Source organism: Tiliqua scincoides, chromosome 5 (genome assembly GCF_035046505.1).
Source record: "Tiliqua scincoides isolate rTilSci1 chromosome 5, rTilSci1.hap2, whole genome shotgun sequence".
NCBI classification, from domain to species: domain Eukaryota; kingdom Metazoa; phylum Chordata; class Lepidosauria; order Squamata; family Scincidae; genus Tiliqua; species Tiliqua scincoides.
Window position 1 is genome coordinate 18,927,581 of NC_089825.1, and position 21,086 is coordinate 18,948,666.

The window sequence follows — 21,086 nt, forward strand, 5'->3', positions numbered from 1 at the left end:
TCCCAGGTAAGCGTGGATAGGATTCCAGCCTGAGTTGTAAAAGATATTCATACATACAGTGATTTCCACTTGGAATTTTCTAACTAGTGATAAATTTTTCCCAACCAGTGCTGAATCAATTTCATTTGTAAAACATTTTGGAAGACCAATTCTCAGAGTTATTTCCTATCATGTGACCATCATACAGCATGGGTTACTGATCCCCCCTCCCGGTCTCTGGATTACTTTTCTCCTCCAAGGGAATATTTTATGCATGAATTAAAACAAAATATGAGATATGCAACCCAAAAATTACCAGTTGTCAATAGAAGCTATAAGCAACAAATAAGCAATAAGCAACAAATCATGTCAACTGGATGCTAGATTTGGGCCAGATAGCATTCCAAACCAAAGATTCATTGGAACAGCACAGACTTGACAAGCTGCCTAAAATATTCTCAGGCTCTGGGTCAGATTCCAACAGAATAAGCCCCTATACACAGGGCCTGTGCCAGGCTACTTTGCACCCTAGGCAAAGCTAACTACATACACTCTTCCCATTTTTTCCCCCCAAGACTTTGTAATTACTTACATTCCACAGCATTCTTGTGGCATTTATTGTAAAATTTATATATATATATATATATATATATATATATATATATATATATATATATATATAATTATAATTATATATAATATAATTATATTTTATAATTATATATAATAAATATATAAACTGTCAGTTGCATTTTAACATGGTTTAAAAAAGCTAATCTTCTGTACAACAACAGTGACCCTCAGTACTGCACCTCTCTGAGGTCTATTCCTTAGCGGCTGCCTAGTTGCCTAATGATGGCATCAGTCCTGCCTACACAATCCAAAACTTTCTCTTTGACTGTGCATGGTTTTGTCAATCTTTGAAGAAGTTTCATTCCTTGGAGGACACTCGACACATGGAAAAACAACGTGCAGAGAACTTACACTGAAATTTTCCACAGGTACAGTATTCTTAATCATTATTACTGAGTCTAACAGTGACCTATCACAGAGTTCTTAGGTGGTCTCCCAACTACTGACCACATCACACATGCTTTGCTTCAGCAAAGCTGTGTTATCATGGGCCTTCAGGTACCTAGGGCCCTTACTCAATAATGCCATTTCCCTAAGGAGACAACCCTAAGTGTGCCTTGGGCCAGTGCAAGTCCCTTGCGCCGGCCCAGGAGGGTCACTAATGTGCCGTAGAGAACGTTTGTGCCTCCTCTAGAGTCGGCTGGACTGGCAGAGGGATGTGTGCTGGCCCGCGGAGGCTGGATTTAGCCTCCACGCCAACCTGGGTGGGCAGGCTTGCGTTGGCCAAGCTCAGCTGACGCAAGGGTCTGGGATGGGCAGGGAGGAGGCAGGAAGGAGGTGTTCTGGGGTGGAGGCGGACAGGGGAGGGCAGTCCCTGAGGCGGGCAGGCGGAGCTGGGACCCAGCAGATATGCCTGATCCTAGCCCCATTCCAAGCAGCGTGGAGTGGCTGCAAGCTGCTTCACTCTCCTCTGACTTATGCCAGAGGGACACAAGACCAAGGAGACCAACTGAGACTGCAGTGGCTTACCCAGGTATAAGGAGAAGAGTTTACCTCCGGCTGAGGCACTCTGGGCCCCTATCTTGTGCTGGATACAGTGCAGGCCTCCTGACCAATGGAGTCATGACCCAATTTTTGGTGGTTCAGGAGTAGTTTGTACATCAAGTCTTAAACAACCTGCTACATGAGTGGGGAGCAATGCTGCCCACTCGACATTATAGCTACAGAGGCTTGAGCAGCTGGTAAAGTGAAACTTTTTACTTTTAGGTGGGTCCTGATGCAAAAAAGTATGAGAACCACTGGTTTACTGCCTTCCCAACCCTAGCTGAAGCCTTTGTAAAATAGGAGAAAAAGTTAATTGTTCTGATACCTGCAGTTCTATATGCTATCATTATGGGAAAATGGTTGACAAATAATTTAATATCTTGTTGATATTTGTCATTCGTGCATTTCAAAAGAATGGTAAAACTGTTTTGTTCTTTTTTTTAAAGGGTAAAAGAATAAAAAAAAAAGCACAGGTTAGCAGTCTAAGCCCAGGGCCTAGGATTGGGGGGTAAAGGGGGTAATTTGTACCCAGGCCCTGGGTCAGAAGGGGGGCCCAGGAGCCAAAGAAGGGGGCCCAGAAATTTCCTGGGATCTGACATTTTCCTATCTGCTGGGGACACTACCATGACTGGGGATGCTGGGGACACTACTGATGCCACATGGGTGGGTAGATCTGGGCTCCAAAGACTTTTCCAGCTGTCTCTACCCACCCCTCACCCTGCTTTGTCCCTCCCTGCCCCTATTCTGCTCACTCGTCACCATCCTCCCCCACTCTGTTTCACCCCTCCCCCTTTGCAAAGGCGCCCAAAAGAGACTTTGTACCCCCTGATAATTCCTCTCACAGGCCATGTCTAAGCCTACTTGCTGCCGAAAGTAAGTCCCACTGAAATTGAGGTTTCTGAAGATACATGATTAGAATCAGGCTGTCAGAATAATTTCACATGGCAAAGAAAATCTGTGACTTGATGAATAATAGTAGCTATTTATTCAGCACTCTGACCGCCCCCCCCCCCCGAGAATTCTAATTAGCTTTTCCTGGCCAACAGCTTTTTAACACGTTGGAGATCATGAAGAAAAATTAAGCAGCCTCTGCTTTAATAGACAGCAGAGTAATCTGTTCTGCCCTAGAAAGAAAATAGCCTAAGCCATCAGTTTGTGGCTGCCATCCATACACTGAGAAAATCAAAATTTATTCAATACTTTAGCACACTGCAAAACACTCCAATTACCATAAATGAACAGCAAGGAAGCAATAGGCTACTGAAAAAACTGAATGGACCAGTGATCCAAGCAGATATGGTAATTGCTATGGAGAAAACAGTCAGCAAGGCCCCCTAGGCGTAGCCAAGTAACACGCAGTTCAAGCTGGTTAATATTTATGAGACAAATATGTGGTTATCATCTGGGCAGTCATAGTCTTAGGAGCTGTTTTACTTTTAGCAGCATAAACAAAGTTTTGCACCACAGCGTCTGAACTGGCATCCTGGCCTTGGCAACTAAGGCAGAACTGGTTATTAGAAACGGAGTCACATTTCACTGAAACCCATTTAGTACAGTGCGAGGAAAAAGAGAAAAACAGTAAAACGGCCAGGAGGCATTTGGAGGGGCAGGAGGAACTTTCAGCAGCTCACTCCCTCTACAAGAAAGTTTCTTGCATGCTGTGCACCAATAGCTTCTGCTGTCTACCAGGGATGTGATTAGGTTCAAGCAGCCACACAAAGAGAGATGGACGGTCTCCCTGTGCCAGTGCTGGGTTCCTGCCATCCCATTAAATGAGCCACTGCATCAGCACACAGTATGGTGCCATAAGATATATGGCTCTAAACTGGATATCCATTTTCTTCATTGTAGTAAGTTCGCCCATTATCAAAGCATCTCTTATCTTCACTGAAGGAGATAGCTCCTATCTCTGAGCCATGCACCACACTCTCTTCTCTGCCTAAATTCACACACACACACAGCTATCTCTGAGCCATACACTGCACTCTCCTCTCTCTCTCTCTCTCTCTCTCTCTCTCATGGGGGGGCAGACATATAGGCAATCTTCACTTTTTTTATTAAGCCATTTCTGTCCAACATTGCATATACACAACAGGGATAAAATGTGTACACCTGTGGGCTGGGCAGAAATGGGTTAAGGTGCTGGGGGATTAGCAGAACTATCACTTCCACAAGTGAACTAGTTCACACAAGTGAACTATTAGCGGAACTATCACTTCCACAAGTGACCATTTCACAGTGTAGCATGGACAGACTTTGCTGAGCAAATTACCAGTACAGTATTTCAAAATTCCTTAAGAATTGGGAACACAGTGCTTGCCACCACCTCCCATGTTAAGGGAACAGCAACCCTGTTCTAAGGTGAAAAGAATGTTTAGAAACATAGAAGTGCTCTCAGATCATCATACCATACAAGATTTAGCCTAATGGCTGATCCAGCAAAGTGCTCGACTGTACATGTGAAAGCTGGCAAGAAAATGTACTTCCCCTTTCTTATGCCGCTTCAAGACATTATTAAATTTATGCTTATTGTACAATGCTTAAGGTATAACACTTAGCACTCAGGGGTTCAATTGTAGAGAAAAATTTAGCAATATAAGAGACAGTTGTGTTTCTTTTTAATTGCATTGATTCTTATTAGAAAAAACAGCACTTTGAAATCTTATCACTGGATAAGACTTTATCAGCAGTGATAATTTCTGACACTCCAAAATGGATTAGTGTGAAGTCAAATAAAAACATACCTTTTGGCCATCTTAGATCTAGAGATATTTGAGGATTCATATTTATGCTGATGGCAACACAAAGCTCAGTTGTGCACTTGTAATAGAAGAACTCTGCCTGTGTTCCTTGTTCTTATTTATGAATGACTATAAAAAATTTCTTCAACCTGAAGTTCAGTTTGGATACAGTTTTGCAAGATTAATATTGTGGAACTTGTACCTCTTTCAAGGAAGGTGTCAGGACAGGCTTTGTAGAGTTGAAGCTGTGCAGCAGCAGGATGAAAACAAGAGAGCAACAGTTTTATTTTGAATCTTTCTGATGGGTGACAAGACGGCAGAGGATCTTTCGGGTAGTTTGGCACTGCTGAATATAATGGGGGATTTCAGAAAGGGAGGACCATCCCACATTCTGCAAGTATGTGGAGCCAGCCATGCACCTAGGCCAGCAGCAATTCCCATCAACCATGTGGACTGGTTCTAGCACTAGGTTGCTGGAGGGCATGGGACAAAGCCCTGTACTGGCACCTACCCTATACGCCCACTATTTGGCCCCTGATTGCACACTGGGTGCTATTATTACCACCACTGGTACTGAAGGTTCAGAGGTCAACCTGATAAGGTGGGCCCTGGGGTAGTGCCTGAGCTGGCTGACTCCTAATGACATACTACCAGATGGGAACCATCAAAGGTCCTGCAAATCTAGACTGTGGGAGATAGCAGCTCAGTGCACAGCCTGACCTGATGCTGCTGTATTACTGAAGGAAAGCAGGGATGTCCCTGATCAATCCCTTGGACAGGAGATCACGTAAACAGTAGACTATAATAAATACTGTACACAAGACTGTAGGACTACTCCTGATTCCACGAAGAAAGGCTATCTGGATGAGTCTTTAGTATCTTGAAGTACTTCCTGTTTGGGTTTGGCTTCATTAGTATTAACACAAATTAGTTGCACGTGATTTGCACCCTGGGTGTGTCAGTCATCCAATCTGCATTGTAGACGGGTGCAATGGCTACAGCAACAGTGGTGTCTGTATTTGCACCATGTTAGAAATGTCACTGGCACTGGTTGGGCATGTGCCAGTTTCCTTCCTTTTTTAACAGCTATATTCAGTGGTGGAACCATTCATTCTACAGCAATACAAATCCAACTAAAGAAACAGAACAACCTTGCTGGATCCATGCCAGCTCCAAAGAAGTGGAAATTGCAGCCATTTTAAGAGGAATACCAAATATGGTGTTGAGAGGAAAAAAGCTTTAGTTCCTTCTGTATGGTAGTTGCTGGAAAAAGTCATTTCAAAATTTGTAAGGCTCATTTAATACATAGAGTGACATTAGGAATTTCAACGTCACAAGTGACAGCTGAATTCTGGCTGCAGAAGCACCACTGGAAAGCATTAGGCATAAACACATCTATAGATCATTTCATTACCATGGCTCTCAACATGGAAACGATTAAAAAGAGGAAGTGATTCTCTACAGAGTATATCTTAGGGACTCAAGTTCTTGATTATTAACGAGAAAACAAGTGGAAGCTTTGTGCAATTTTCAACAGGAAAAAAAAAACACATCACCTTAAGCAAGATTCTGTTGTAATCAAGACTTTCACGACCTGAAAGAATACAGGAGTGAAATATGCTGTTGAAATAGTAGGAGTTGTGCAGGAACAATGCACAGGAAATTGTAATCTAGACATTCAAACACATGACAACAACAACAACAATCATCAAGAGAGGAATTGGGTCCAGTGGGGACAGAAGGGGATTAGAATAAAGTCAGCATGACATAGAGATGTATTTCTCCAGCAATTTTGAGGACTGTAATAGGATTCATCACAGCATAATTATTAACATGCTGGTGTGTACCATGAAACACACAACTGACAGTGAGGACAGAACTGAAACCTAGAATTGCACCAATGATAAGAAACAGGTGTGCAGTAATTACATGAAAGTTAGCGCAAGGGCTTGATTAATATATGGGTACAATCCTAACCAAGTCTACTCAGAAGTAAGTCCTATTTTGTTCAATGGGGTTTACTCTCAGGAAAGTGTGGCTAGGATTGCAGCATGCCTTAGAAGGTATTACAGTTTTTCTGTTGACTAGTGCAGGCCCCTTCACTGGCTTGATTTTTTTTTTTTTTTGCATTTATTGTGGCCTTGCAAATAACTTTAGAAACAAAGGAAGTCACAGCTGAACAATGTGAAAGAATCTCAAGCTACTCAATTTTGTAGTGTGTCATAAAAGGCACAGCACTCAGCTGCTAGTTTCAGTCCACACTTCTAGTGACAGGGGAGGGGACAGAAATGCAAATCCCAAGTTAAATCAACAGGGAAAAGCAGGCAAGGAATAGATTGCTGTTTTACCAATTCATAAATTTCAAAAAGTGTGCAAGACCCAATGTGGTTTTGTGGTTAGTCAACTTGAAGAGGCAAACCAGAACTCAAATCCTCATCTCTGTTCATTCACTCACTCACTCACTTCCACTGCCTTTCAAACTAGCTAGACTGGAAAAGCAGTGGGGAAAGAAACGGAAGAGGAAATGTAGACGAGAATCTTATGTTAAATGTGGGCCATTCTCCCAGTCCTTAAAGAAAAAGTGCTCCTTTCCTGTATTGCTTTCCTATTGAAAATTCCGTTCCACCTCCACTGAAGCTGCCTTCCTTTAATCTTGTCTTAAATGGCATCAGAGCTCCATTTTCACATAACCTGCAATTAGCTCCTTAATAGTGCTAATAGAGCTTTTCCTTCTCCACCAGGCTCGGGGATGTCAAGTTATTGAATACTGAATGTACAAGTGGCTACCTGAAACTAACAAAAAGAAGTATGGCCTGCGATGCAAGAAAAACAAAGACATTTGTGATTGATGGGAGTGATGGGAAAAAGGTTTAGCAGTGTCTGCACTGAAATTGTGCCATATTCAACTGGTTCAAAAGAACAGTTATCTGGAGTAAAAACAACAAAGAGTCTTGTGGCACTTTAAAGATGATCAACTTAGGGCCCAATCCTATCCAATTTTCCATCACCGGTGCAGCCACAATGCAGCCCCACGGTAAGGGATCAAATGTTCCCATACTTTAAGGAGACCTCTATGACTGCTGCCCCACCACAAGATGCAGTGCATGCCCCATTGGCACAGCTGCACTGGCACTGGAAAACTGGATAGGATTGGGCCCTTAGTGCAGCATGAGCTTTTATCCAGAAAATCTTATGCTACAATAAACTGGCTAGTTTTTATGACTCTATAGCAGCAATTTTCAACCAGTGTGCCGCAAATGATCCACAGGTGTGCCGAGGGAGTTGGGGAGGTCATTTATTAGTAAGGCCAATGGGGGATGTGACCCCCCGCCACCCCCCCACCAGCAGTGCTGTGCCAATTGTCCACAAACTGGAAGCTAAGCAGGGTCAGGCCTGGTTAGTACTTGGATGGGAGACCACCTGGGAATACTGGGTGCTGTAGGCTTATACCATAGTCTTTCGAGACTGAAGGTTGCCAACCAACCAATGTGGACAATTGGCAAGGCACACTGCACTGCTGGTTCCGTGAGATGAAAAGGGTTGAAAATTGCTGCTCTGTTTGTTGCTGCTACAGACTAACTTGGAGCAAGCACACAACTGCAGTATAAAGCATTTCTACAGTGAATCCTGTAAACAAGGGGTCTGGCACAAATGCATGCTGCAATCCTATTCACACTTTCCTGAGAGGAAGCCTCAATGAACACAATGTTCATTGGTGTTTCTAAGAAGGTACTTACTTCTAACGAGAAATGCATAGGATTGTGTGGGCAGTTGAACATGTCTCTGCTTCCTCTGATCTCCCAATTATCTCTTTAGTTGAATCCCTGCAATATTGCTTAAACTGGATTTTATCCTTTGAACTGCACCGCAGGCCAGTTAAAGTGTGGCATAGGGAGAAGGGGGACTGCACTCCCAAACTCCCTGTGCACTCAGAGCCCACAAGCTCTGTTTAGCTCTGTGTGCACAGCACCTGCATGTGTACCTTGTCCACCCATGAACACATGATATTCAGGAGCAGGGATGGTGGGTGTGATCCTGATCTCCATTTACAATGTTCAGCTTACCCAGTTTCCAACTGAGTATGAAGAAGCTATTGAGGCTCCCTCTGGCCACCTGAACAGTGCGCAGGCAATGGCCTATTCCCTGTTTAGTGTGTTTTAAAACCGCTGTAATTGTTTTGTTCTCTCCTCCAATTTTAAACTTTTCCACGTTTCAGTTTACCTTCAGTCTATACCAGGGGTGTCCAAAGTTTTTGGCAGGAGGGCCACATCAGCTCTCTGACACTGTGTTGGGGGCTGGGGGGGGAAGAATTAATTTACATTTAAAATTTGAATAAATTTACATAAGTTTACATAAATGAATATATTAAAGATGAACTTATATGAATGAATGAAGGTCTTGCAATAGCTCAAGGCCTATAAAAGGCCTTGCACAAAGCAAGGCTGGCCTTTCCTTTGCTGCCGCTGCTGCATCGCAGATGTGAAAGAGCAAGCAGTGGAGGGAGCTCTCATCCCACAGCTCATGTGAGAGGTCAAACAGTCGCCCTCACGCTGAGAGAAGTTGCGTTGGGCCAGTGCAGGCTTCAACAAATCTCCAGAGGGCCAGAGGCTCATTGGAGACTGGGGACTCCCTGAGGGCCGCATTGAGAGGCCTTGAGGGCCGCAAGTGGCCCCCGGGCCGGGGTTTGGGCACCCCTGGTCTATACAACCAACAAAGTGAATGCAAATTAAGAGGGCACTATCTCAAAATGAAAATCCATCTATTTATTCAAATCCTACCTTGCAGGTCTTTATCAAAGACACTTCCTTTGTCTTGCCACATCCAGGTTTTCTCTCAACTTGTGAGCTCAACAGGATATACAACTCACTTTCTAAGACACAATTCTCTCCTTGAAGTAGGAGTTTGCAAGATGATTGTTTAACCATTATAAAGTTAAGCCTCTCTCTCCCATTGGTAGCTGGGATCCTCCCACGCCCCTCATGTGGCTTGCTGGATGACCGGTTAGTTAACTGTTCTCATCAAGTCTCCCTGCAGGGCGCCTTCTCAATGGTGCAAACAACAGCGTCAACTGGTAACGGATCTGTTGACACATAGCCTTCATTCTCTGAAGTCTGGCAAAGAGGATGAGGAAAACAGAGAGGCAAGAGCCACCTGCGGTGGTGCAGAAGCCCTGCTATGAAATGGTCTTTGGGGGAGGGGAGCAGAGGGGAAGTGTACCACAGAGCGGCAAACGGTAGGCCTGGGATGAATTCGACTGCAACGAAAAGGAACCACAATGACTAAAGATTGCTTTCATTACTGAGTCACTCACTGAGTGACTGAGTCACTCACAGGCAGTTGCACATGAAACAAAATGGCCAGTATTAAAGCCAGCTCACACAGTACTCTTTTCCTGCCAATGTTTTTCCGCACGTTCACCCGATGTGGGCATGCTCAGGCCTTCATTTGCATAGTGCTATGTAAACCAGCAAGAACGTGGAAACATCTTGCAGCGGTTTCCAAAATCTGAAGTCTTCTTGGAGTTGCCACAGTGGTGGAAATCATGCTGCAAAGCACACCCACAAACCAATTCACACGCCCACAGACAGCTTGCATGTGTACAAAATAGTTGAAGGTGACTAGAGGAGAGCGGCAGGCCCAAGTTGCATGATACCTTTCCAAAGGAAGTTTTCTCTTGCCCCTCTCCCTAAGGAACTTTCATCATCAAACCAAAACATTTTTAAATTTTGCTGTTGTAAAACATTTAATAGCTAGTGTAACTAGTTGAAGTTGCACTGAGTTTGTTTTAATGCAGTTTGTTGCTGCATCTTAATACGTCTTGCACTGGGGTTGTTGAGTATATACATTGTCAGTCACCTTAGACAACTTCTCGTTCGAAAAACAGGATATATATTTTAAACAAACAAACCATTCCTTAGATACCAAGCTATTTCAGTCACATGGGCATCTCTAGCCAGTTTCCTGCCATCGGAAAACATTCACAGCCCAATCCTGAGCTGCCCGGGGCGCTCAGGCTCGGCGACGCCGAGAAGGGCTGCTGCCAGATCCTGCGCCTCCTGGGCTACCATGGGAGGCACCTCAGGAGAAGGGGACTGTCGTCCCCTTCTCCAAGGTAAGGTAAGCAGCCCTGCAATGGGGCTACTCACTTTACCGCCGACCAAAAGGCAGTAAGGTAAAGGTGCTCGTGTAGGGTGTGGAGCCCTCTGCAAGTGCTTTGGATCCTGTGGAGCAGAGCTCCGCGGACCTGCCTCCCTCCCTCCCTCTCTCCGCCCCCTGCCAGCCTCCCCCCTCCCCGGAATGCCTTCTCCCCACCCCTGTCCCCGCTCCCGCCTACCTTGCCACGGTTCGGAGGTCCAGGAGACCGCTGAGCTGCGGAAGCTGGGTGACCACCCTGCGCTAGCTCAGCACCGGCCGGCACTGAGCTAGCACGGGCAAGAGCCCAGCAGTGATGCTCATAAACGTGCCTTATGGCGCATTTGCGATAGTGCTCGGCGGCACGGAGCCGTGCCGCCAAGCACAGGATTGGGCTCTCACTGTACTACAATTTATACTAACTAGACTAGATAATTATTCCACATTCAGGAGAATGATGTGGTTATCTAACAGGCTTTTGGAATGAAGAAGCACCAGTCGTGACTGTACCCTATTTTTAGAAAATAAATCCATTTCTTCTCCACTGTGAATCAAAGCAAACACTGTAGAGCAGAGAACAGAAGTAAAAATGCAATATGGTAGTCCTTTTCTGTTCGCAAAGTTAGAGATTATTAATGTGTTTAGAAAAGTCAAAAGAAGCCATGCTGGCAGAACTACCTAGAGGCAAGCAGTCCACCTCCAGAAACAAACAAATCCCATCTTCAGGTGGTAGAAGATATTTTCCACTCGTTTTAAAATCCCTCTGTTGGCTGGCTAAAGTATTCCCCAAAATTCATAAAACTACAGGTACTTTTCCCCCACCTAATGGAAAAACACTACTATGTAAAATCTTTATAGACTTTGGAGAATGTGCTGCATAGAGTCTAAGACTAAGTTTCAAATTGGAGAGCCTGCAACTAATATGACTGTGACTGGACCTGGCACAATGTGGCCCGACACAAGGGGGTGGCAGACAGATCTCTTTAAACACAGGCCTGGCTCAATCATGTATTGCCACTGACCTTCCTCAGGCTCACAGATTACCTGCTCACAGATTCTCATGACCTTTTTGGTGCTTAAATCAGATTCCTCCATTCCTGACTTCACTTGGTTGGAGAAGGATCCACATTTGAAGAGATGGGTCTGTCGCTTTATTATCTGGGCCAAAAGCAAGTCATATTTCTTCAGCCCCAGCTCCTGCTGTGTAATATGGCATAGTGTGGTATACTCCCAGTCATGGAAGAAAGCAGGGCAGAGAGAGAAGGAACAGGGTGGATGGAGGGTGCTTTCAGTATCACATCCCCCTTCCTGGCCGCAATTTGCCTTCCTGGGTGCACTCAGTGCAGGTCTGAGTAGACCCATTCAGGTGGCGAGGGCTTACCCTGGGCAAGGGAACAAATGTTCCCTTACCCAGAGGAGAACTCTGAGGCCTGAAACTCCTCCACAGGATACAGTGTGCACCTTGATGATGCAGCTCCACTGCTACAAGGGGAGTTATACTGAATAAAGAAGAAAAAGGTTAAAAAAAACTTCCAACAACCCCCAACTCAGGGGTTGTTTTCTTAATGGCCGCATCCCATCTAGGCTTGGGCTGGTGTGCGCAGGGCTTTACAACAGTGGAACACAGTTCCACTGTCATGAAATGGCTCCTAATGGAATGCAGAACACTCCATCAGTGGGGATTTTGGGAGTGCTACCACAGAAGGCATGCACCTGTCCCCTCTTTTTCAAGCTTCCCCACCCTCTTTGTCTCCTCAGAGGTGCACCAGTGAAATAGCTGGTGGAGGCCCTAGGAGATCCATTGTGGAGTGGAGGCTTATGGAGGAGAAAGGGAATTTAAATCTCCTTGCCTAAGACTCCGAATGCCCCCCCCCACTGGATACGGAACGCCTTTTTGGCATGGCTGCATGAGCAGGTGTCATGGAAGTGGTGAGTTTTGGGGGATTCCTTGAAATTTAATGTACAGTAAATTAGCCTGTCTTTCTGACAGTTAAAGGACTTAAATACTTCTGTGCCTTTCAGGAGGAATAAGACCATAGGCTGACCAGTATGAGAGATCACACAGGTGTATCTAACTTAATATTATGTAACATGGTGCGCAATGCCAGCTTGGGGGATGAGCATGACTCAGTAAAATCACTTCATTGGCTGTTGGGACTATAAATTAGAACGTGTGCTTTTGAACTGAGTGCTACAACACTGAGTGGAGCATGCTGTCTGATGGACTGAAGACACCCAACTCTGGGTCTCTTAGTCATTGTTTAGTAAGGGTAAGTCTTGCCTCACAAACCTTTTAGAATTCTTTGAAAAGGTCAACAGGCATGTGGATGCGGGAGAACTTGTGGACATTATATATCTGGACTTTCAGAAGGCGTTCGACATGGTCCCTCACCAAAGGCTACACAGTCAGGGAATAAGAGGGCAGGTCCTCTCATGGATTGAGAACTGGTTGAAGGCCAGGAAACAGAGAGTAGGTGTCAGAGGACAATTTTCACAATGGAGAGAGGTGAAAAGCGGTGTGCCCCAAGGATCTGTCCTGGGACCAGTGCTTTTCAACCTCTTCATAAATGACCTGGAGACAGGGTTGGGCAGTGAGGAGGCTAAGTTTGCAGATGACACCAAACGTTTCTGAGTGGTGAAGACCAGAAGTGATTGTGAGGAGCTCCAGAAGAATCTCTCCAAACTGGCAGAATGGGCAGCAAAATGGCAGATGCGTTTCAATGCAAGTAAGTGTAAAGTCATGCACATTGGGGCAAAAAATCAAAACTTCACATATAGGCTGATGGGTTCTGAGCTGTCTGTGACAGATCAGGAGAGAGATCTTGGGGTGGTGGTGGACAAGTCGATGACAGTGTTGACCCAATGTGCGGCGGCAGTAAAGAAGGCCAATTCTATGCTTGGGATCATTAGAAAAGGTATTGAGAACAAAACAGCTAATATTATAATGCTGTTGTACAAATCGATGGTAAGGCCACACCTGGAGTATTGTGTCCAGTTCTGGTTGCCGCATCTCAAAAAAGACATAGTGGAAATGGAAAAGGTGCAAAAGAGGGCAACTAAGATGATTGCTGGGCTGGGGCACCTTCCTTATGAGGAAAGGCTATGGCATTTGGGCCTCTTCAGCCTAGAAAAGAGACACCTGAGGGGGGACTTGATTGAGACATACGAAACTATGCATGGGAAGGATAAAGTGAATAGAGAGATGCTCTTTACACTCTCACATAACACCAGAACCAGGGGACATCCACTAAAATTGAGTGTTGGGAGGGTTAGGACAGACAAGAGAAAATATTTCTTTACTCGGCGTGTCGTTGGTCTATGGAACTCCTTGCCACAGGATGTGGTGATGGCATCTGACCTGGACGCCTTTAAAAGGGGATTGGACAAGTTTCTGGAGGAAAAATCCATTACGGGTTACAAACCATGATGTGTATGTGCAACCTCCTGATTTTAGAAATGGGCTATGTCAGATGCAAGGGAGGGCACCAGGATGCAGGACTCTTGTTATCTGGTGTGCTCCCTGGGGCATTTGGTGGGCCGCTGTGAGATACAGGAAGCTGGACTAGATGGGCCTACGGCCTGATCCAGTGGCACTGTTCTTATGTTCTTATGTTAAGCTAGCTTTTTTATGTTGTAACTGCTGTAGATGCATGTATTAATGTTTCTTTGGAATGCCATGGGTATTGTGCCCCTCCCATTTCCTTGTGGGAAGGGCTTATAACAACAAACTTTTTCTTTTGAGATAAGGAGCCTGTGTGAATTACAGGGGCCCCCTCTTTGGATCCTGTATCTGTGGATTCACATATCCATGGATCATGTCCATGCCCCCCTGCTCACCCGCGACTTCTGGTTTTATGGAGAAACTGGAAGTGACATTTCTGGGGAAGTCCCAGAGGGGTGTGTGTGTGTGTGCAGACCTAATCCTCATTCTTATAGTCTCAGCCACCAATGAAATGATTTTACTGAGTCATTTATGACGGGGGGAGGGCGGGGAGTATAGGATTGCATGCTAAGAATTACAGTTTTGAATCTGAGCTCTCTGATGGGGATATACCACTTATCTTCTGTGGTATCTGTTCCGTGGTTATTCTGTATATTGATTCTGCTATTCCTTTCAGTTATAATGTAGCCATATTGTCTGTACCCAAAGCCCTCTTTGGACTAAAGGTCATAGGTGACCTTTTTGTTTTATAAGATTATTGCATTGATTTAACTTCTACTCAAATCTCCCGTTCAGTCATACAAACACACTCCGGAAACATACTCTGATAAACATGAATCGCCCTTCTCTCAATTACTCATCTAAGTTTTTGTATAGTTTCACATGTTAACTGAAATGTCAACACCACTGATGCATGAGGTCAAGATCTAAATTTGAAAATGGGGTGTTTCCCATTTAAAAATGGGTGTGAGTCCCTTTCCTTTGAAGAATGACAAATGTTCAAGCACAATACAACATACAAAGAGGAAGATCTGTTAACTCTCATGGTTTTGGAAAGGTGGTACTGAAGCTTCAGGGAATGGGGATTCAGATTAGAATAGAAATACTGGGGAGTGTCAGGTTAACCTTCCCCAAGTTGTAGGCACAGAGGGCTTATTCCATTCAGCTAGGAACTTAGGAAAAGCAGGATTCTCAGTCAGTTGGAAAGGGCCTTTTGCATGTGAAGCTATAGAAATGAGGATTCTTCAGAAATACACGTAGGTTGGAGACAGCCATCACTGCCACCACCCGTCACATGCATTCATTTTATTCCATTGAACTTAATATCAGTAATATGTCCATGACTTTGTGTACCTTGGCTCAACGATCTCCGACACTCTTTCTCTCGATACCGAGCTAAACAAACGCATCGGTAAAGCAGCTACCACGTTTTCCAGACTCACAAAGAGAGTCTGGTCCAACAAGAAGCTGACGGAACATACCAAGATCCAGGTCTACAGAGCTTGTGTCCTGAGTACACTTCTGTACTGCAGCGAGTCATGGACTCTTCACTCACAACAGGAGAGGAAACTGAATGCTTTCCACATGCGCTGCCTCCGACGTATTCTCGGCATCACCTGGCAGGACAAAGTTTCAAACAACACAGTCCTGGAACGTGCTGGAATCCCTAGCATGTATGCACTACTGAAACAGAGACGCCTGCGTTGGCTCGGTCATGTCGTGAGAATGGATGATGGCCGGATCCCAAAGGATCTCCTCTATGGAGAACTGGTGCAAGGAAAACGCCCTACAGGTAGACCACAGCTGCGATACAAGGACATCTGCAAGAGGGATCTGAAGGCCTTAGGAGTGGACCTCAACAGGTGGGAAACCCTGGCCTCTGAGCAGCCCGCTTGGAGGCAGGCTGTGCAACATGGCCTTTCCCAGTTTGAAGAGACACTTGGCCAACAGTCTGAGGCTAAGAGGCAAAGAAGGAAGGCCCATAGCCAGGGAGACAGGCCAGGGACAGACTGCACTTGCTCCCAGTGTGGAAGGGATTGTCACTCCCGAATCGGCCTTTTCAGCCACACTAGACGCTGTTCCAGAACCACCTTTCAGAGCGCGATACCATAGTCTTTCGAGACTGAAGGTTGCCAACTAACTAATATCAGTACTTAAGGCTACGTAAGGTAAGGCTTAAGATGAGGCTAGTACCCTGTTCCCACATATTTCCACCTAATATTAAGTTTATTAAAAACACTCACAACCATAAGAAAGCAGGAAAAATCAAGAAGGATTCAAGAAATACCTCTTTGATTTTCTTGAATCTTCGTCATAATTAATAGAAGCAACTAGCTTTCTGAAACTTAGGTTGTATTCTGTACTTTCATTCTTGTGTCACTAAACAGGTCCCGCCTCCTTATACGGGGATTTGGGACCCACAATGGAGGCTGGACCTGAGCTCCCAGATGCAACCAGAGATTTCTCTGGTCGCATCTGGGAGTCTTTCTGAGGCCCGCAGAGGTGATAGAAAGACAGTGCTGGTTTTTCCAAAAACTGGACGTGCCTTTCTGGCACCACTGGAGGCCTTTCTTAGGCCTGTAGAGGCCTCTGGATGATGACCGGAGAACATCTCTAGTCGTGTCCTGGAGCTCAGGTCCAGCTCCATGTCTGGAGGTTCTATGAATTGGATCCACAGGTTCTGGTATCCACGTGGTGTCAGGAAACAGATCCCCATGGCTACCGAGGTCTGACTGTAATCACAAGTCAACAGCAAGCCCATTCTGTCTGAATGCATCAAACCATGGAAACCAGGTACCGATATTAACTGCACAAACAAGAGCTGCTGAAAAAGACTTGTACTTTCAGTGTGGTGTAATGCACAGCCAGGAGTGCCAGAAAGAGTTCAGAGAGGGCAGAGAACATGTACTTCTTTTCTGAAGATACTATTGTTACTAGTCATAAAAACATGTATGAGCCAAGCTCATCCTGACACAAGGTAGACTAGCGTAGACTGAAACCCACTGCATGTAAGGACTGCAAAATAAGAATTATCTAATCTGTACAAGCTTCAAAATGTATTAAGGTGGACATGCTGGCATTGCCACAGTTTTCTCCCTAGCGTTGTAGGGACACTCCAAAACTGTTGTCACACCTTCTCATTGCTTAATGGCTGCTCAGCTCTGAAAACAGAAACAGTACCAGCGGGCACAAGGAAATGGAATCTAACTTCTCCCTTTTCTGCTGAAGGAGAGTACTCATGGCTGAATGAAAATATGCATCATCAGCTTTCTGCTAACCAAGGCTCGGCAAAGTATTTACTCAGCTATACAGAGGCCAAAAGCTTTGTTTACAATTTTTCATTCTACATTAAATCCAGCCCAGTCCATAATTCATGTACTGTAACAGCCGCACAAAAATACTGAACCTTGGAAACAGCAATTTTGTTGAAATATACCAAGCTATTTTACTAACATTTCTGCTAACCAGAATCACTTTCCAAAATGTTTTCTGAAAGGAAACAAACTGCATTTGTTTTCTGAAACAAACCTCAAAAGAGGTTAGCACAGGTCATGCGTCTTTTTGAAACACCTTAACAATCCAACATTAGAATGCAGACTGCAGCCCAGCAGTGGCGTCCTTATATTGTGGATGGCCTGTTGAGTGACTGATAAACACACTCCATTCTTGCTGCACACCTCACAGCCCAAGCCTACACATGTCTACTCAGAAATAAATCCCTTTATAGTCAATTAGGCTTATCCAATTTTATCCACACTCCAAGATAAGTGTAGATAAAATTGCTGCATGTGAGTACAAAGATGGGAATAATGAAGCACCTGGTAATCAAGTCATCAATAAGTGACTGTTGATGGACTGAATTTGGCCTCCTAAGTGGGTCATAAATTCTGTAGATCTGTCCAGGTACCTGATAAGAACATTTCAAGAAATTTCCATATGGACATACCATACCTTTTATTTTTTAATAATCCAGCAGTGGGCACAGGATAGATCAGAATCTACTGGTAAATCTATGGGTAATGTGCAGAAAGGGTTTCTGACACTGAATTGCAACAAAAAAGTTGCAATCTAAATACACTTAGCATATACATAAGTATTAGCTTAAGCTCCACTGAATGCAATGGGACTTACAGAAATGGGAGAGAAATGGGAATTTCTCTCTTGTTATCTGGTGTGCTCCTTGGGGCATTTGGTGGGCCACTGTGAGATACAGGAAGCTGGACTAGATGGGCCTATGGCCTGATCCAGTGGGGCTGTTCTTATGTTCTTATGTACAGTATTTCTAAGAGCCCAATCCTATCCCTGGCCACTGCCCCAAGGTCCAGGAGTGGGGACAGGAGATGACAGCAGCTGTTCCTGCCCCCCCCGGCCTGCCTACCCCATCTAGTGTATTCCCTCCCCACCCTTTCCCTGCCCGGGAATGCCTTCCTGCCTCTTGGCAATCTACTCACTGCCATGGGCTCTTGAAGTTCAACCCACCTGCACAGAGGATCAGCACCGTTCATCTCCTGGTAACTACAACGAGCCTTATGGCATGTTTGCAACATCCATTGCCAGGGCAGCGCGCAGGCCACTGGCACTGCCTGACTATAGGATCGGGCTGCCCACGTATATGCAATTGCACTGCTATTTGCCCAATCCACGGTTAAAAGTTGTATTTCTCCTGGCCTGTGGTTCCCCAGTTGCAAAATGGGACTATGAGCTTAAGAATGCTGACTCAATTTGCTGTTCTTTAAAACTGCAAGGAACATAAAAATTATCTCCCATGGCTGGCCTTGCTTATCATTCATAGCTTCATCACTCAGCATTCCTCACTTGGAAAATATGAGTATGAATTGGTCACCTTTAACCCGTTCTTTGTTCAGCACTAAGACTATGTGTTTATTTTAAACATCTATAATTTTAAATATTTTATAAACATTTATATCTAGCCTTCTTAACAGGGTCTTGGGGTGGTTTACATTAAACTAATGTATAGATAAAACCAGAAAAAAAAGACAGAGGTCTACCAAAACTTACTGAAGATTTAGAAATAATTAATGAAATTCTGACCAAAAAAAAGTCAAGTCTTCAAGGGATGGCAAAGAATTATTATTATTATTATTATTATTATTATTATTATTATTATTATTATTATTATTACCCCGCCTTTTTGCCCAACGGGCAAAGAATATACAATGTAAAGCACTGGTTCCCAACCTGTGGGCCGTGGACCACTGGTGGTCCACAAGACCCTGAGAAGTGGTCCTTGAGGTCTTAGGAGGAAAAAAAAATCACTTTTGATCACTTTCAGCATCTTGCCAAACAAGCACTCCCTCACGGACCACTAGAGAGGGCAGAGAACAAACTGTCCACAGCCGGCACTGAAGTGCTGGCTATGGGCAGTCCGTTCTCTGCCTTCTCTGATAGTCCGTGGGGGAGTACTCACTTGGGAAATGCTTCCCCATGAACCATTAGAGAGGATGGAGACACCTAAGCCTGTGGCTGTGGGTGGTCCATTCTTCACCCTCTCTGGTAACAAGTGGGGGAGTGCTCACTTGGGAGATACTTCCCCACGGACCACCAGAGAGAGTGGAAAACAGACCACCCATAGCTGGCATTGCATGTGGTCCACGATGATTCCCATTTTTGCCTCAGTGGTCCGTGGGCTCCTAAGGTTGGGAACCACTAGTATAAAGAAAGGGCCAGCTGCATTTCCAGGAGCAAGAAACCACCATTGAGAGGATCCTCTAATGGGCCACTGCCTGCCCAGCTGCGTACATATTGTGTCCCTATACGCTACAGCATATTTTCAACTGAATGACTGTCTGGGGAAGGGGGGGGGGTTCATTTTTACAACTCAACAATTCTTGTGCGCATATTGTACTTTCATTGGATGGAATGGGTGAATAACTGTACTCGGGCACAGAGAGGGCAGGATTGTACTTGGGTGCAGTTTAATGCAGCAATTCTCAACTGCTGGGCCATGGCACACTGGTGTGCTGCGAATAGCCCGCAGGTGTGTCATGGGAGTTTGGGGAAGATCATTTATTAGTAAGGCCATTGGGAGACATGAGCCCTCCACTTGCTGGCAGCGTGGTTTGCTTTGTCAAATGCAAAAAAAAACTGATGGAGTGCCTTGACAATTTTAGCACTTTGTCAGTATACCATAAGATGAAATAGAGTGTAATTACTAGTTAATACGTTAAACTAATAATTACACTCTATTTCAGCTTAACAACCCCTTCTGCTGTCAAGTTTTAAATTGTGTGTTGGAATTCTCGATTTGTAGTCACATAGAGATCTGTATTCATTTGAGGGTTATTCCAGTGTACAGTTAAACAGCCTACAATCCTATACAGACTTACCGAGGAGTAAGCCCATCAAACACAATGAGACATTTCTGAGTAGATAGGCGTAGGATTGCATTGTAAGACACAATATAGGCACTCTTTCCTCCATTGTATCTGGTCATCCTGGTCTGGTTTCTTCCTTTGCCCCACCTGCCACTATTTTGAACCTGACTCCAACTGATGAAACTTAAGGTTTTAGGGAAAAAAATTAGTAGAAATAGGGGGGAGGGGGAGTGTGCAGCCTTCTGAAAGCAGAGAAAAGCTCCGTCTCCACTGCTTATCATCATTCATTCCTATCCAGGCTGAATAAAAGTGGAATAAAACACGAAAAGGAACACATATACTCGTAGGTTTTCTGGAGGTGTTTGAGTGAAGGAGCAGAGCTGAAGCAGCTGATCTCTTGAATTCAGTGGCACTCAAAAAGGGAACATCCACTGCAGAAAGGGGAAGTTTGTGGGGTGGGGGGGGGGGAAATGGCTCCTCTTATAACGAGGTGTGCTGACAATTCCTTTTTATAGTTCAAAATTCTCCAGTGAGTGTTGTAGAAGTCAACTGTCTTGCTTCCCTGTGTTGCAAGAGGGCTGCTGGTGTGGCCTACACACCCGTTCTTGCAATTTCTGCGGCAGGAAGTTCTGCAGAGTTGGCAAAACCACGCTAAAGTAACGCACAAAATCTTTTTCAAACCAGTGTGGGAGAGATCGCTTCCTGCCCCCTCCAACTTTCTAGTTAATTAGGCAAAGCTTAATTTATAAAATAAGTGCAGCTGAAGCACAGACTGTCAGGAAGTTCAAATCAATAAGGGGGCTGGGAGAAGCAGCAATTGTTCACCACTGAGGAAAAGGC

General features: G+C 44.8%; 1 protein-coding gene across 1 annotated transcript in view; it reads right to left on the reverse strand.

Annotated features, from left to right (window-relative positions):
* The window catches only part of APBB1IP (amyloid beta precursor protein binding family B member 1 interacting protein), a 58,774-nt gene that overhangs the window by 36,377 nt on the left and 1,311 nt on the right, over positions 1 to 21,086 (reverse strand). The window lies entirely within an intron of this gene.